Source organism: Carassius auratus, chromosome 8 (genome assembly GCF_003368295.1).
Source record: "Carassius auratus strain Wakin chromosome 8, ASM336829v1, whole genome shotgun sequence".
NCBI lineage: Eukaryota > Metazoa > Chordata > Actinopteri > Cypriniformes > Cyprinidae > Carassius > Carassius auratus.
The window spans coordinates 20,603,593-20,620,431 of NC_039250.1; the positions used below are offsets into that span (position 1 = coordinate 20,603,593).

The window sequence follows — 16,839 nt, forward strand, 5'->3', positions numbered from 1 at the left end:
CATTTTCTGTTCCTGTCAGAGGAGAAGTAATTGTAATGATGCAAAACAATACTTTCCCTGCCATCCAATAATTTAAGATATGTTACAAAATCCATCATTATGAAACACTGGCACACGGGCATAACGCATTTCTGTATCTTCCTCTGCATCCGAATCAGCTGTCTGCTCTTCTGTGCTTAGCTGTGCAAGGTCACCATGTGTGAACATTACGTTTTAATAAACTGCGCTCTGTGTCATTCACACTGTCTGGCAGATGTAAATGTTTCCTCCCCTTTATTGTACCAGAGAGGTTCAGCGAGGGTCAACTAAGGCCCCTGGGAACCTTTAGTTGCCGAGTGTGTGTGTTGGGACATATGGGGACTGTTTAGGATGTGAAACACAGTGAGGAAGTCAGAGGCTGTTAGTCTGTAGCAGTGACTTCATTATTGCTCACTTATGGCTGAAAGTGTCTGAGGTCTGTTGCAGTCGGTAAATTTTTGAAGTCAGTAAATCTTTGTTTGACGTGCATTGTCTGAGGAGACCCTCAACAGACTTTTCTGAGGGTTTTTAAGATCATTCATTGTAGAAAATGGAGATTTAAAAAAGATGGAAGAGATAAATACTGCTTGCAGTTCTGTCAGTTCACCTGATACATTCTTCATCAGTAGCCTTATTTGTCACTAAGGAGGATTAGAATTAAGAAAAACCCCTCAAGGCTGCCTGAATACTAATTAAAACTGTATTAGTGGGTGCGGATGACCTTGACGACAGGCACATCTGGAGAATAACGTGTGAAGTGTATTAGCATGAGCATGGCACATTAATGCAACAGAACTTCAGTCACTTTAGCTGCATTTAGCCACAATCTCATGGAAAAGTGTTATGAGGGCATTTTTAGAGGTAATACAACATTTATCAAAAAATTTATATCTGGGTAATACAAAAATCTTGATAATTTCTCATTCATTTGACTATATTCAATCTTGATGTTTATGTGCTTTCATTTAGCGAAGCATTTCTATAACAGTTTGTACAGACATTGACAGACATTCAATATAAAACAGCATAGCTTTTGAAAGTTACATGAGCGTGTCACCTTAAAGTTATTTTTATATCCATATTTTTATATTCCGATAATATCAGGCCAAATTATGCAGTTCTGAAGTGAAACAAACCAACTAATATGACAAAACATTTGCAAGCTTCTTAGTTCCTTCCAGTTCTGTTTGTGCTGTTATGTCTGGGTTTCAGTAAAAAAGAAAACTGGTAAAAGTGTTAGTTTCCACAAAACCAACTGTTTTCAACATTGTTGGTAAATAAATGTTACTTAAGCAGCAAATCAGCATATTAGAATCATTTCTGGTGGATCTGGTGACACTGAAGACAAATAAATGTTAAGAGACTTCATTCAAAAGGGCAGTATATGATGTGAATATAAAAATGTACAGTGAAATAAATGTGAATGATCTAACTTTTGTTTTTGTTGCTGACGTTCGTCAAACTCATAATGATATGGAAACTAAATGGTTTGATGGAACCGATGTTTATTACCCTCTTAATATTTTTAAATCCTGAGGCTCATGATAGTGTAACAGGTAATGAAGCACAAGTCAACACCACATTACACAGAACCAGTTATCTCTCTGTTACGCCGGTGAAGGATTCCATTATTATGCACTGTGGTGTTAATACAGCTAATGCACTTTTACAGGACAAATAAACAGCCAAATACAGGGAGAATGACAGGAGAAGACTTAACAAGTTCAGCCAACTGAACCTCAAATAACCCCTAAGACTCCCACATTCACAAGATCATCACTAGCATTAAAAAAAAACTTCAACTTCTCTGTCTCTGACTTTCAATCTTACATATATATGTCTGTCTTCCTCCATTTATTTCCCAACATTCTTCTTTCTTCCTCCAATCTTCTTCTCCTTCCATCTCATCCTGCTGATTTATGGTTTTTACCCACGTCTGGAAAGGACACTAGCAGCTTTCACATAATGAAAGGATGGAGAGAGTGTCCATTTGGACCAGAGCCAGCCAAACACTATGAGCTCATCACTGTGGTGACCTTCAGAGAGATCCTCACCTTTCACAAGTCACTTCAGCTGTCATTGAGCTTTATGATGTTCATCACTCTTTCTCTCTCACTCCACTCTCTCTCACAGCACAAGGTAATTTGCACCAAATCAACAAGCTGCCATGAAAGCCCTGACCCCTGAACCATAACAAGTAACTACATGCCAGGCTGGCATAGAAAAGTTTATTTCACTTCATTAAAGGTTAAGGGTGTAATTTCTGTGGAACCCATTTTAAACAGGTGTCCTGAACACACCTCTCTTCTTCCCTGCATTCTGTTAAAGCCACACTTAAAAATAAATGGCAACATGCATTAGATGACAATATTCAATTAAGGAACATTTATTTTAATAAATCTAGATGCGCTGTTCAAATTTATCTTGAAGAAAGCACAAGCCCCCAATCAATCAAGCAACAAATGAACAAATGAATGAATGAATGAACAATATACTGTTCAAAGTATCACAAAATCATATTAAAGATCCTGATCTCTAATTGCCTGAACTCTTTATAAATTAAGAGTTATATTATGGATTTTAAGAGTTTATAAATTAAATAGAATTGAAGATTTAATTGAAGTTTGAATTGTATTAATCACTAATGAATCATGATGATCTATATGCCTACAAAAACCTGCAAGTGTTTGATAAAATATACATTTTAGTAATATCACCCAATTTCAATCATAGGTGAACAGTTTATGTAAAACATAATGACAATTTAGTTCATGCATAGTTGTATTGTTATGATTAGTTAGTAACATTTTTCAGCAGAAGAAAGAAAGTTTGTAACAACTGGAGTGTGAGAAAAATAATGACTATCCCTTTAATTACTTCTGACTTTCCTTAACAAATGTTATATCGCAAGGTCAATAAAGAAAAAAGAACCGATGCATACATTTCAGGACACTGAGAATAGAGGGATTTTCACATTCAGGCCATTATTTGCCTCTGGGCTTGATCTCACTGATCCACTGCTGTTTATTCTAGCTCACTGCTCTTTTGTCATGCCATAACACGCGAACTCCTCACCTGGAGCTGAAGGCTGACAGCACATCACGCTCCCCCACGGGCTTGTCCTCACCGTGAGTCTAAACTTAGCATTCGTCATGTTTCTGCTGCGCTGGCTGCAGCTTTCACATGTAGCACAAGTCCAGCAGAGTTGTGCAACACAGTCAGATCTGACAACAGCTGTCGTACTCCGCAAGGTCACCCTGAGCCCAAACAGACGATAGTTCAGCTTATGCGCTGAAAAACAATCCAAGTTGTGAAGAAAGATGAACCTTTGAATAAACATGATCAAAGATGCTAAATATTTTTACTCTGAGTGCTGGAAGGCAATCATGCTCATACATATTTATAAAGCTACATTTCCATTTTCATTTCAGAGAAAGAAACAGAGTGACCTTAACTAGATAAGGAGGAAAACTAGGCAGAATACACTAAGCTTGTACTAAGAATATATATGTGTGTGTGTGAGAGAGAGAAAGAGAAAGAGAAAGAGAGAGAGAGAGATCTGTCTGATGTAGTAATTATGTCATTCTGCCATATTTACAGTGCTTCCAAGGTCAAAATAACAAAACATAAATGTCATTCTAACTTAATTTTGCTCATATTTTCATCTATATGTATGTATGTATATACATACACACACACACACACACACACACACACACACACACAAACCTGTACAAGGCTATTCATTCTGGATTAAGGTTATGGGCCAGCTGGTTTTCAGCGATTGGTCTACTTTTCGCAATTGCATACTGCAGCTTTAATGTAACTGCCTAAAGCCTAAAATACCTCCTTATACAAAGAAATCACAGATATGAAAACATTTACAAAGGTTGACCTTAATGTTTCAGAGGCAGGGAGAGGGAGAGAGAAGAAGTGGCTGAGAGATTGAAAAGAGAGGCTTTGAAACGGTTTAGATCAGAAATGAGGCGCTGACCTTTCTTTCTCCATGTACTCTGGAAAGCCTTTGAATACTTTTTTTTTGACAAATCTGAAATAACGGCTCAATATAGGATGTTTTTCCTCCTCTGTCAATGACTTCACATAGAACATGGAAATATGACTAATAAAGCGCATTAATGTGCTCCTGGGTGGTGTGGTAATTAATCTTATGCCTGGCCAAATCACTGTTTCCAGGGTCATAATCAGGTTCATTTGAGCCTCAGTCACACATGTCAGAATCTGGTGAGAATGCTGATGAAAAAAGCATAAAGGCACCTGTTATAACCCATTAAATTACTAAAGGAACATTCATAAAATTCCTCACAGCAGCTAATGGACACATTTATATTTTACTGTAGTGAAGGACACAGAGCTTCAGAGACAATTTATGTCTCTCTTCTTTTACAAGTGTTAATTAATACTCAAGATTATTTATAGCCACAACAACAATATAGCAGACAGTTGAGGGTTTTCACATTGCCATCCCTTTAGCACAGGATTAAATTGTTTTCATTTACACACAAGCATTCAACATCAGGCAATCTGTGTGGTGTTTCTCATTCCCTAAACCCGTCTGCCTCTCTTTCTTCCTCCTTTACTACCCTTTGTTAGGTTCCAGCAGATGGATGTGGGAACAAAGAGTCCCCCTTCTTATCCACCCTACCCCCATCACACACTCAAACACAACACACACTCATCACATATTCTGCAGGATGCTTCAATTCAGACCGATTTACTAGATAACAGCACCACTCTTGTCTGGACGCTTACACCATCTTTCACTCTCTCTTCCCTCTATTTAGCTCTTTAAGTGTGTGTGTGTGTGTGTGTGTGTGTGTGAGAGAGAGAGAGAGAGAGAGATTGTGTGCTATGGGTAGCAGGTGTATAGATCTCTAAGTTCAGTGGGTCAGTCTCCAATAAAATCAAGAAGACTGAAGTCAGTTTGCTCATTGACAATCTGCAAATCAACACCAGAACAAAACTGAGAGGATCAGAAACAGCCCACCAGGTCCCTAGTCTGATCACAGTGTTATTTTAAGCAGAGATTAATCAACACCGTATTAATTAATTGACACCGAACAGTCTCAAAACAATGATATAAGACATGCATATTAAAAAATAGTCACTTTTGATCAATTTAATCCTGAATAAAAGTATTAATTTGTTTAGAAAAATCTTACTGGCCCCTAATTTTCAATTGATAGTGTATATTGATTTTACAAAAGTACAAATTAAGAGACAAAAATGAAGTTTATGTCAAAATTGGTGACCTAAAAACAGTCAATTTGAACAGATTATGTGGGTTCAAGTCTATTTGGCTTTTATGAGCTGAGGTGAGATGTTTTTCAGAGAAAAATTAAATAACCTTCCAGACCCTGAGGGAGTTCTAGTTATTAGAAGAGTTGTTCTGGACCGCATTGTGGGTCTGTAATGACGACGCTCTCTTTGCAGGCTGGCTGAGCAGAGAAGAATCTCCAGACTCAGACACTTAATCTAGTGCTTCTGATGGTTCAAAGTTGCAAGAAAGAAGTTGGTAAACAAAATTCTGCCCTACTTTTTAAAAATTGAGATCCTTTAGGTGCTAAAGTTGAGACGATGGGTGACACCGAAAAACTAAATATTGTGTAAATGTACAGCTATGAAAGAGGAAGGAAATGTAATGAAATGGAGCGTCTAGTGTGTGGGAAGAGTTAGAGTGTCGTTTAAATGGGTTATTCAGGGTTTAGGATTTTAATAGATCATATTTAACTAAGAGGCCCATTAGACGTGCCATCAAGTGCTTCTGCCTGGTGCTTCTGTGATACATAAAGGCACCCCGTCATTAAACTCCCTCCCAACCGACTCCAGAGTCCTGTTAAAATATTGAGCAGGAACTTAAGTGTAATTTGGCTGAGTGCAGGCATTGCTGAAGGGTCCTTCATTCTCTGAAGACGTTTTGAGAAGGAACTAACGGCATCAATTATGTATGTAACATCTCAGACCCAACACAAAAAAGAACTGAAACAGCTGCATTTTTGTTCTTTATCAAGATGTCGGTAGCTGTTAGCTTACTTTGTGAATGACAGTTTTGATCCATTATAAAATTCACTGAAAATTTGCAAGTCTTTTATTCTTTCATTCTTTCAATTGTTTAAAAATGTATTTAGAATTTCTTTTAACGAGATTATTTTAAACGTTTACCTACACTGTTTAAAAAAAGTCTAAATCAATTAAAATGATTTCAATTTCAGTAGAATTCCAACCAATAATATATATATATATATATATATATATATATATATATATATATATATATATATATATATATATATATATATATATATATATATACCAAAGCATCTGAATAATTACCAGAAACCATTCAAAATTATAGAACGATGCGTACAGAAATTTAAAATCTGAATTATTTTAATTTCACCAAAACCTGTTGCTTTGCACTGAAACCCAAGAGTCTGTCAGTTTCGACCAGTTAGATGATGGACATGATGCTGTCAAAGAGCTTCCGACTTGAAGTGCTCTACAAACGAGAAAAATTAATATTACATGCTTTTGTTGAGCAGATGCAGCCTAAGAGCAGAAACTCTCTTAGTACTGACATAGAATACAGAAGGAGAGATAGAGGGGCAATGTAGAGAAGAGAGGTAGAAAGAGGGAACTTGAATCTTGAGAGAGAAAGAAGGAGGGTAATTATGTGGAAATGAGCAGTCTCCCAGCATGCTTCTCTCCCTCAGCGATGCAGACAGGAGCCATTTGTCATCTGGCCCAAAATGGCATCTCTGGAGCCTGTTTTAGAGACTGAGGGATTGAGGGACACTTTCTTTCTCTAATATCCTGGACTTCTATACTCTCTCTCTTTATCTTTAAACCCCTGTGCTCGTATCGCTCAGCCCCAGAGAGGGTTTACTATCCACCAAGACTGAGAGAAAGACAGAGGAAGTGATGTGATGAGAGGTAAAGCCCTTCCACAGGTGTCAATTCTTCTCCACCAGTGACCTCTCCTTCACACAAAGATCAATTATTTCTGTTATCCCATTCATTTACAATAATGCACACTCCTCCAACACTTCTGTATTTCAGAATATATTCATTTTCATTCATGTCAAATTAAAAATAAAGGCTGAATAAGTAAAATGTGAACTGTCTCTATTTGGTCAATAATGAGATGCTAAAAGCAATGAAACATTCATGATGGTTCATCATGGTGAACAAGCAGAGAAAGCAGAAGCAAAAACAGACAGTTTTGGGTCAACATAGCCTGCGCTTTACTTTCTATGCTCAAGATGATGAAATATCAAAGAAAGAGTTTTCACAAAGTCCTGATCTTTTACTGCTCAACAGGGGAAAATGTTATTATGAGCAGAAAAAAATCTGTTTTTTACTGAGAAACATTTAAAGGAACCGTGCTGTTTTATGAATTACATGTCACAATACAGTGAGAGAATGCAAGATATGAAGAATGAACATGAGAGGGAGAGAGAGTAATGAGAAAGAGGAAAGAGGAGGAGAGCATCTCCCACAGTGGGTTTTGTGTTTCTCCTTGGAGCAGGGCAAGAAGAACCTTCCGGATAAATGAAACCACAACGGAGGCAAAGAGAATCAGACACCTGCGATCAGAGAAACAGGAAGCATTCCAGAAAGAGTGATGCAGGAAGAAACAGGGATAGAGTGAGACAAAGAGAGTGATGGTGCAAGAGAGAGAGAGAGAGAGAGAGGAAAAAGTAGGAGGATGAGATAGATGGAGATACTGAGTAAATCCCCCAAAAAATAATCACTGGATGAAACCCAAAGCCTTTCATATCACACAGCAGGCAGACTTGATCTGGCCCTCTGGCCCGCAGGCGCTGGGGTGGGGGTTTGCAGGGAACCGCCTGTCCCGGGGCCCTGACCAGATGCTCAAATGAAAGATTGGGATTTCTTCTCTTTGTGTGAACGAGGTTGGGGGGTGGGTTCACTTGTTGATAATTTCAGTGATTTTGACAGATTATTAAGATCAATGCAACAAATGCAAAAATTTTAATATATCTAATGTATACGCAGATAAATATGTAAATAAGTAATTTAATAAGTAAGATTAATAATATCACATATTTGTAAATATATACACATAAATTAGCAATTACATATAAACATTCTATATATGCAAACCATTAATAATATTTATATTAGCCAATATTATATCAATAGTTATAATATTATATAGAATCTGAATTAAGCATATGTAAGTACATACTGTTCTTTATTTTTATATTATTTAATATTTGTAATATATAAATATAAATATATAATATATAAATATATAATATATATAAGTAACATCTGCAATATATTTTCATATATAAAGTATGCAGATCTACATAAATATATGCAAAATAAACAAGCCTAATTTATATATGTATATATAAACATTAATATTAATGTGATTTAACAATATGAATATAATGTAACCTTTTATAAATATAATTATGAAGAAAGTGGATTTTTATAATAATATAATACTTGCAAGCATAAAAAAATTAACCTGCTTTTATTATAAAATAGTTAAAATAATTGTTTATTGTATTGTATTTAATACTTATATTTCAATGCATGTGGATATACAAAATATTATAAATAAATGTTTAATATTATTGCGATCTGAAATAATATAATAAAAATAATAAAAATTATCTTTAATATATTGAATATGTGTGTGTACGTAATAATTATTTTAGACAACAGAGGGAGAGAGAGAGAGAGAGAGAGAGAGGAGAGAGAGAGAGAGAGAGAACGAGTGAGAGTGGCGTGTGGTGTATTCAGACACTTCATTAAGTGAATGGGGGGCCGGTGTGAGAGACTCCCACTTGCTTTACATGTGAGCACAAAGACATGAAGAACATAAAGAGTGCAGCATGCAGGCAGATGCCGACATCATCCTGTCCTGTGAAGCTCCATTCACAGTAACTGTGGCCTGCACTTATCATCATTGTGCACACCGATAATGTATATGTGTGTGTGTGTGTGTGTGTACAACATACTGTGCTGGAGATCTGCTCCAAAACTGCATTGATTCATAAAGTCTACCATTTCTCCACATAACAGCTATCATCATTTACTACTGTCCAAGAATCTGCACCAAGTTAGAACATTATTGTTATTAATAACTAAAACTTTACATTGAAATAAAGCTTAGACAAAACAACTTTCATATAATAATACTTAAACTTGGAAAACTTAAATAAAAAGGAGAAATGTTGCTTTGACAAATAACTGAAATGCTAAAGTACTGTAAACTTAAATTTATTAAAACTAAAATTGAAACAAAAATGAACTAAATCTATAGAAGAAACACAAAATGGCTAAAACAAATTAAAATGAAACCTAAAAATATGTAAATAAAAGCTAGCATTGAGTTAGATATATAATAATTGTGTTTGTAATGGCAAGGTCATGGGTTCGAAACCCAGAAAACACATAAATGCACTGCTTTCTGCCAAAAGCATATAAACATAAACACAAACAAATGGTAGTTGACACTGCAGATTTACAGAAGAAAAATGAAGTGAGTACAGCTCGCCAGCGTTTGACGTGACTGTCAGCGAGACAGACGGGACAGAAGATGCGGAACGGAACCGAACAGAATGTACGCTGGTTGTTGTATCAACTCCTTTTAAGACTGTGACATTTCAGGCCTTTCCTTCTCGTTCTCCCTTTCTCTCTCTCTCTAACAGAATGGGGGCGCTTTGTAAGGGGAGGGAGCGTATCAGAGGGGGGTCTGTCTGTCTGCATGTGTGAACGCACAGACGCTTCAGTAGTAATGTGATGTGTGTCCCGAGGGATATTTGATGGATTAATGCTGAGCAGCTCCATTGCGATGTACCACCTGATCTCACTCCCACCGTCTGCCTCTAATAAAACCTGCCTGACTGCTGATCTCAGCTAGTCTCTCAGTCTCTCCTCTCTCTGTCTTCTTCTCTCTCTTCTCTCTCTTCTCTCTCTCTTCCTCCTCTCTGCCGCCTCCACTGCAGGCCAGGAGCTATCCAGTGCTGAACAAGTGAATTTTTTTCTTTTTTTCAGCAGCGTAAGCGTGTGTTGTGTGTGTGTACAGTAGAAGGCACACACACACAGTATTGTACCATCAGACATCTCTCTCTTCTCCTGCGTGCTCTTCATTTTTTCTTTATGTAGTCACGTGTTTTTTTTTTTTTTTGGGACGTGGATTCTTTTTTATACACTGGATTTCATTCAGGACGATTTTTCACCAGGTTTTTTTTCTGTCTGCGGCGATGTGAAGGATTTCTGGTGCGTCGCGTCCGTGTGAACCATGCCTCGCTCATTCTGGGTGAAGAAAATCAAAACTGGATGATTTCTCCTCGTCTCCCGTGTCAGCGTCTAACCATCATCATCTCAATGATTCCTTCACACGCTCTCGCTCCAGCCTGGGCGTCCGGCTTTGCGAAAATGGTGAGTGTGATACCTAAATATATTTTTAAATACAGATACAGTAGCTTCACTTCATGTGTTTGATGTTCCCAAATGGTTAGCTTACAAAAAATATCTGTAGTGTGTTTCCAACATTGTGCGTAGAGTCCAACAGATGTTACATAAAGCTTTCCTTTCTGTCGCGAACTAATCCGTAAAAGCCTACATCCTTTCACCCCAAGCCCTGTCCTTCATTGTGCCCCCAGACTTGGTTTATTTTTTGTTTTTTTGACTCATGCCGACACAAATCAGGTCATGCAGCGCAATCAGCTTATACGAATGAAGCCATATGAAGCGGGTTTGATACCAGTTTGTTGTGTGTGTAACAGCTAATGCTAACGCTAACACCATGCTTTGTGGGGCTGATGTGTTTGTCCTTAGCTGATACTGCCCTTGAGTTTCGGTCCAAACCCTCCCCCCTCCCAGCAGCACCTCTCTCTTTTCTCACTCTCCTCCCCCATCCTCCTTGTTCAGCTCATCTCACTATTCTCTTTTTCACTCTCCTGCTTCCGGGGTACACGAATCTAAGTGGTGGAGGAGGAGGGTAGGGTTTCAGCATCATTGACGCCACTGGAGACATCCGAGGAATGTACTGTATCGGCTAGAAGGGAATGAGGGAGATGAAAAAGAAAGAGAAGCTGGAGGCAGTGCTCACTTTGTCACATGATGCAGCAGCAGCACGCACACACACACGCACACACACACACACACACACACAATAGGGCAAATAGCATCATGCACACAGACTAAAGCCAGCATCCCTGAGCGGACATGATGGGACAGGCTGAGCTAAACTGGTTATTCTAGAGAGACCTAAAGGGAGTCCCAGAGAGTTCTGTGTCCTCACAGACAGATTTCAACAGCAGATGTGTGGCCTCTCTGTCCTGCCCTAGTGTTTTTCACAGATAAATGAGATAAGACATGAGGGATATCTTCCCACCTGTTACAAAAAAAAAAAAAAAAAACCCATTCAGCACTCGTTTAATCTGATTTGGGGTCCATTGCAAATTACATTAACTTTAAAGCTGTGCTGCTCCTATTAAAAATGTACATTATATGCTGTTATTTACATTTGGATTGGCATGTGTATTTCCATAGGCCAATAAAAAAGTATCAGAAACACACTTCATTTCTTTATTTTAGGCATATTAATAATTTTCCCCCTTATGGTTTCTGTATAATATTTGCAATACAGTTCCTAAATAAATATTATACATAAAGACATTTTTTGCATCATCCTTGAAGGTCCCTTTCAAACCAAAGGACAAACAACATCCAACCTTCCTGTCAAGCCAATAATAATAACCCTAAAAAATGTCACATCAAAATGTCATGGTTTCTACAAGTATTGTTGATTCTATTAATACTACTCAATTATGAATAGTTTATCATATTATCAGTTGAATTATAATTATATTCATATTATTTAATTCTATCTAGTTAATTCTGTTCATATCTATTATTTCAATTTGGTGCTGTATATCATAAAATAATGATACTGTTATCTTATTAGGAATATTGCATTACTGAATTACTTATTTTATATTATTGAGTGTATTACTAGATTATAGTTATATTCAGATTATTTATGCTATTTATTTAAACTGTGTAAGCATCTTTCTTTCTTTGCTAATAGCACAGTAACAATACCTATAGTCAGATGTTCTGACAGAAAATATGATTTTGAAAAATCCCTAAGACAACGTGTGGACAATGTAGTTACATATCCCAAATAACATCCTCTCAGTCTCTCTGATATTGCTGATCTTTCTCATGGCCAGCTGTGTCCTTATTGCTCATTGCTGTCTTTAGTCTCACTGTATAACTAGCTTACACAGGTACTGCACTGCATTAAATGCTTTTCGGTTTCCCCTTTAGCACACAGATTTAATTATAAACATTTTGTTGAAGACATGGCACCTTGGAAGGTGTTTTGTGTCGGTGGAATTCCAATGGCAATAAAATGCGTCTGAGTGAAAACAAAATCGCAATGTTGAAATAATAAGTATTTTATGTCAAATTAATAAAAAGAAATTAATGGATAAATGAATTAAAAAAAAAAAATGTTATTTGTAAATAAATAAAAAAAAACCTGTAGAGAAAATTGGTTCCCACCAAATAAACTATATCACTGAAACAGGTATTTACACTCTTAATAATAAAGTTCCAAAAGGGAAAACATTCGCAGCAATGCCACTTTATTTTGGGCTCCTGAAAGATCCTCTCAGTGACTGGTGCTTAAGAGAACCATTTTTTCCTTTGTGTGAAGAACATTTTAATAATCAAAAGAAACCGTTTGTCTTCCTTTCTTGGAATGGAAATGTTCTATGGATGTTAAAGGTTCTTCATGGAAACAGTTGCCATTAAAGAACCTTTATTTTTAACAGTCTATCTCATTGCACTTCTTTGTTGTGTTTGACTTTCACGTTGTGTCTGTAATGTACTTCATCTGTGTCTTAAATTGCTTTACACCCTAGGTCAATGAGTTAATAACCTATTCATGTTCTCTGCTCTGCTGCAGGCTACATCCAGGATTATATCAGCTCTTCTGAATACACAGAGGAGAAGCAGGCCGACATGAAGCTAAGCTCAGATCCACTGTACTCCCCAGTCAGCAGCGGAGGAGGGGAGTACTGCCAACCGGACCTGGAGCACCCGGACAGCCCCCAATCTGGCCTCACGGCCCGCGAATACTTCAGTAGTGAGAGCGAATCTCTCAGCGAGGGCTACACCATGGATGCATTCTTCATATCTGACGGCCGTTCAAGGAGGAAGGGAGAGGTCGCGGAAGCAAGTAAAGTTGCCGATGACGAGAAAGAAGTGGCGGCGGTGAACAACGGAGGTCCCCGACACAGCTGCAACGAGTGCGGAAAGACCTACGCCACTTCATCCAACCTGAGCCGACACAAGCAGACCCACCGCAGCCTTGACAGCAAGATGGCACGCAAGTGTCCCACCTGCAACAAGCTTTACGTGTCCATGCCGGCTCTGGCCATGCACATCCTCACTCATGACCTCAAGCACAAATGTCATGTGTGCAGCAAAGCCTTCAGCCGGCCCTGGCTGCTTCAGGGGCACATGAGATCACATACAGGAGAAAAAACCCTTCGCCTGTGCCCACTGTGGGAAAGCCTTCGCTGATCGGTCCAACCTACGGGCGCACATGCAGACGCATTCGCATTCGCAACCTACCAAAATACTGCTGCAAGCGCTGCAATAAGACCTTCGCGCTGAAGTCCTACCTGAACAAGCACTACGAGTCCGCCTGCTTCAGAGGCTCCGGAGACGAGGACGAGTCTGGCTCCGAGATTTAACAAAAGAGAGAAAGATGAAGATGAGTCAACGCCTCTCAAAAAACCCCCCACAGACTCAGACTCAACTTCACAGACCCCAGCCTCCCTTTTTTATGAAGCAATATTTCACAAAGAAAAAAAACCAAACCAATCCAATAAGAAGAAGACAATAATGAATAGATGCTGGATTTTTTTCTTTGGTAAAAAAAAGACCCTCTCATATAGACGCGTACAATTATGAGGCCTGGCATGCAATTTTTATGAACATAATACTATTAATAATGATATTAATATATTTAGATTCCTGATGTTTTATAGTAAATCATAAAAAGACATAAAAAAAAGGACAGCAACAGGTTTGTGCTTTTTGAGAAATGAAATATCAATTTGTATTTTTATGCTGCTCTTTTATTTTGAATTCTTTTGCAACTGCCAACACGAACTTTTTATGAAAATGTGAATAACGACAGCATTTGCAAAAAAAAAAAAGAAAAAAGATTGTAGACCTCTGAAAAGGTACAAAAACTTTTGTTACACTTTTGGTATTTTGTTTATAATTGTTATTTTTATATTCAGTGTTCCTGCAGTTTCTAGGTTCCATTATTTATTTGTTTATTTATTTATTCTGCCAATCATATCCAGTAACTATGTGAGGAGAGCGACCATCACTCTGTGTTTACCATACGGAGGAAACAGCACTCAAAACTAAACATTTCAATGATCTCCAAACATTCGAAACATTCAAAATACAGACGACAGGGACTTTCAACAACATCTCTGCTCGCTCTGCTGAGCTTCCTCACACTAGAACAGACTGCGTGTGCTTCAGATGCCTGGAGCTCCGCCCCTTGTCTTCCTGCTCCATGAATACCTCACCCAGAGGCAGGTATGACCTCTAACCTCTGCTCTGTCCACGCTCTTAAAGCACCATCACACAAACCTCATTTCTACCATTCCAGTATTGTTTGTTGAGTATTTATGTATTTATTAATGCACTATTTTTCATTTTTTATTTATTTCATGTGTATTTATTTATTTATGCACCTATCTATCTACTTATTTATTTATTTATTTGGTTGATTATTCTCTGTGTTATTGGATACTGAACTGCCGTTGACCTTTTAAGATGCTGCTCTTAATGAAAATCTTTATATGCATGATTCAGCTGTAGAGGGATTTTATTCTTTTTTTGTTTTTTTAGAGGATGGTATGCAGTGTTTGAAAGCAGATGAATTCAGGTGTGATGCTTTGTTTAATGGGCAATAATTTTTCTTAGGAACAGCAACTTGTATAATCAAAGCTGTCCTGTTAGCAGTCAATGTAGGGCAATAAACAAAAAACTCCTTAATATCTCAAAGGTCATTCTCTCCATTTCGTCGTTTCTAGAACTCCATTTCTTGCTAAGACCATCCAGAATGTCTACATACAGTATGATGTGATGTGTGACTCCACCCACATTTGTGACATCACAGTTCATCTCATTGCCAAATGCTAAACAATTTAGTTATCGAGAAATCTTTTATATGCTAAAACCAACAAAACATACATTAATATTAGTGCTGTCAAATGATGAATCGTGATTAATCGCATCCAAAATTATTTTTTGTTTATGTAATATATGTGTGTGTACTGTGTGTATTTGTTTATAAATACAAACACATGCATTTAATATGTCATATATATTTAATATGTCAAAATATGTTAAATATGTCAATATATATTTATATTTAACATAAAATTGAATAATATAAATATATAAGTGTTAAATATTTCAAAATATATACTGCATATGTTTGTATTTATATATGCATAATAAATATACACAGTACACACACATATATTACATAAACAATTTCTTTTTATTCTGGATGCGATTAATCGTGATTAATCGTTTGACAGCACTAATTAATAAATGAATCGAACTCGACAGATAATACAATTACTGTTCTTTTTGTACTTACAAATGTAAAACATTTAAAAATACATTTTAATAAGAAAATCAGCAGCAATAAGCCTTTTTCTAACAGACTTTTTACTATTATCACAGACTTAATATAACTGTCTTATGTCTCAGCAATAGTTTTGAATGCAATTATAAAAAGACTAACCCACAGCATGACATATTTCATGTATTTGGCTTTAGCTGTCCAAATAAATCCCATCATAAGCTATAATAAGCTTTTATTAGAATTTCAGTGACATGTAAAATAGAAGTCCCAAATCCTAGACCCAGAAATAATGACCCCCCAGAATGGCCAATCAGGATGGATTATTCATTGTTTGGGAGAAAAGAGTGCTGGGTTCAGGACAGAGATGAAACAAAATAGAGGCTTAATGGCAGCATTGATGGAAATAGCTGAGCATATGGCGCCAATGTGCCGCTGCCTGCATAATAAAGATCTGAAAGATGTTTGGAGATGAAAGGATGAGATGTGCAATCAGAATGCGACAGTGTAAATCAGCTGTCTCCTTGCTGTCTCTCCTGTGAAGCAGAAAAAGCGGAAAAAAAAACTGCTTATTTTATAATAAAATTAAATTTAGCACCATCGTGAGAAACCTCGCATAGGACAATATGCATCAGCATATATGATGCAGCTCATGTCAGAGTAAAAAGAAGCTGTGTCCACTCCACTAAAGGGTAAACAGGTGTTGCTGGACAGACAGTAGTCTGAGAGCATAACTGAGTCTGAGTTTAACCTTGTGAGGAAGGTCGAGCAGCACCAGCAGCAAAGGCTCTGTCAGCATTTTGCATATTGTAAAAAAAAGTATGCCACAATCTCAGTAATGGGCCAAAACCTGTGGGGAATGGATAATGAGTTTCTCCTCCCACTTTTCTTCTCTTCTTTGCCTCTTTTCCACCCATTCCTGACCTAATACATTGGCACGCTGTGTCTCTAAATGTCCTAGCAAGCAAGGTTCTTGGTTTTCACACTCATTGCTGATGGACATCAGTGTCAGAAACATAATAACAACTATTAAAAAATGCACCTGCTGAAACTGAAATTTTCAGGTGTATACTTGATCACTGGTAGAATGATTAAAATGGTGATCACTATTTAAAATGTTAATA

The 16,839-nt window shown here is 37.3% G+C and overlaps 1 pseudogene; it reads left to right on the forward strand.

The window, feature by feature from the left end:
- Nucleotides 1–10,318: 10,318 nt before the first annotated feature.
- Nucleotides 10,319–13,793, forward strand: LOC113106766 (transcriptional repressor scratch 1-like; annotated as a pseudogene).
- Nucleotides 13,794–16,839: the final 3,046 nt, after the last annotated feature.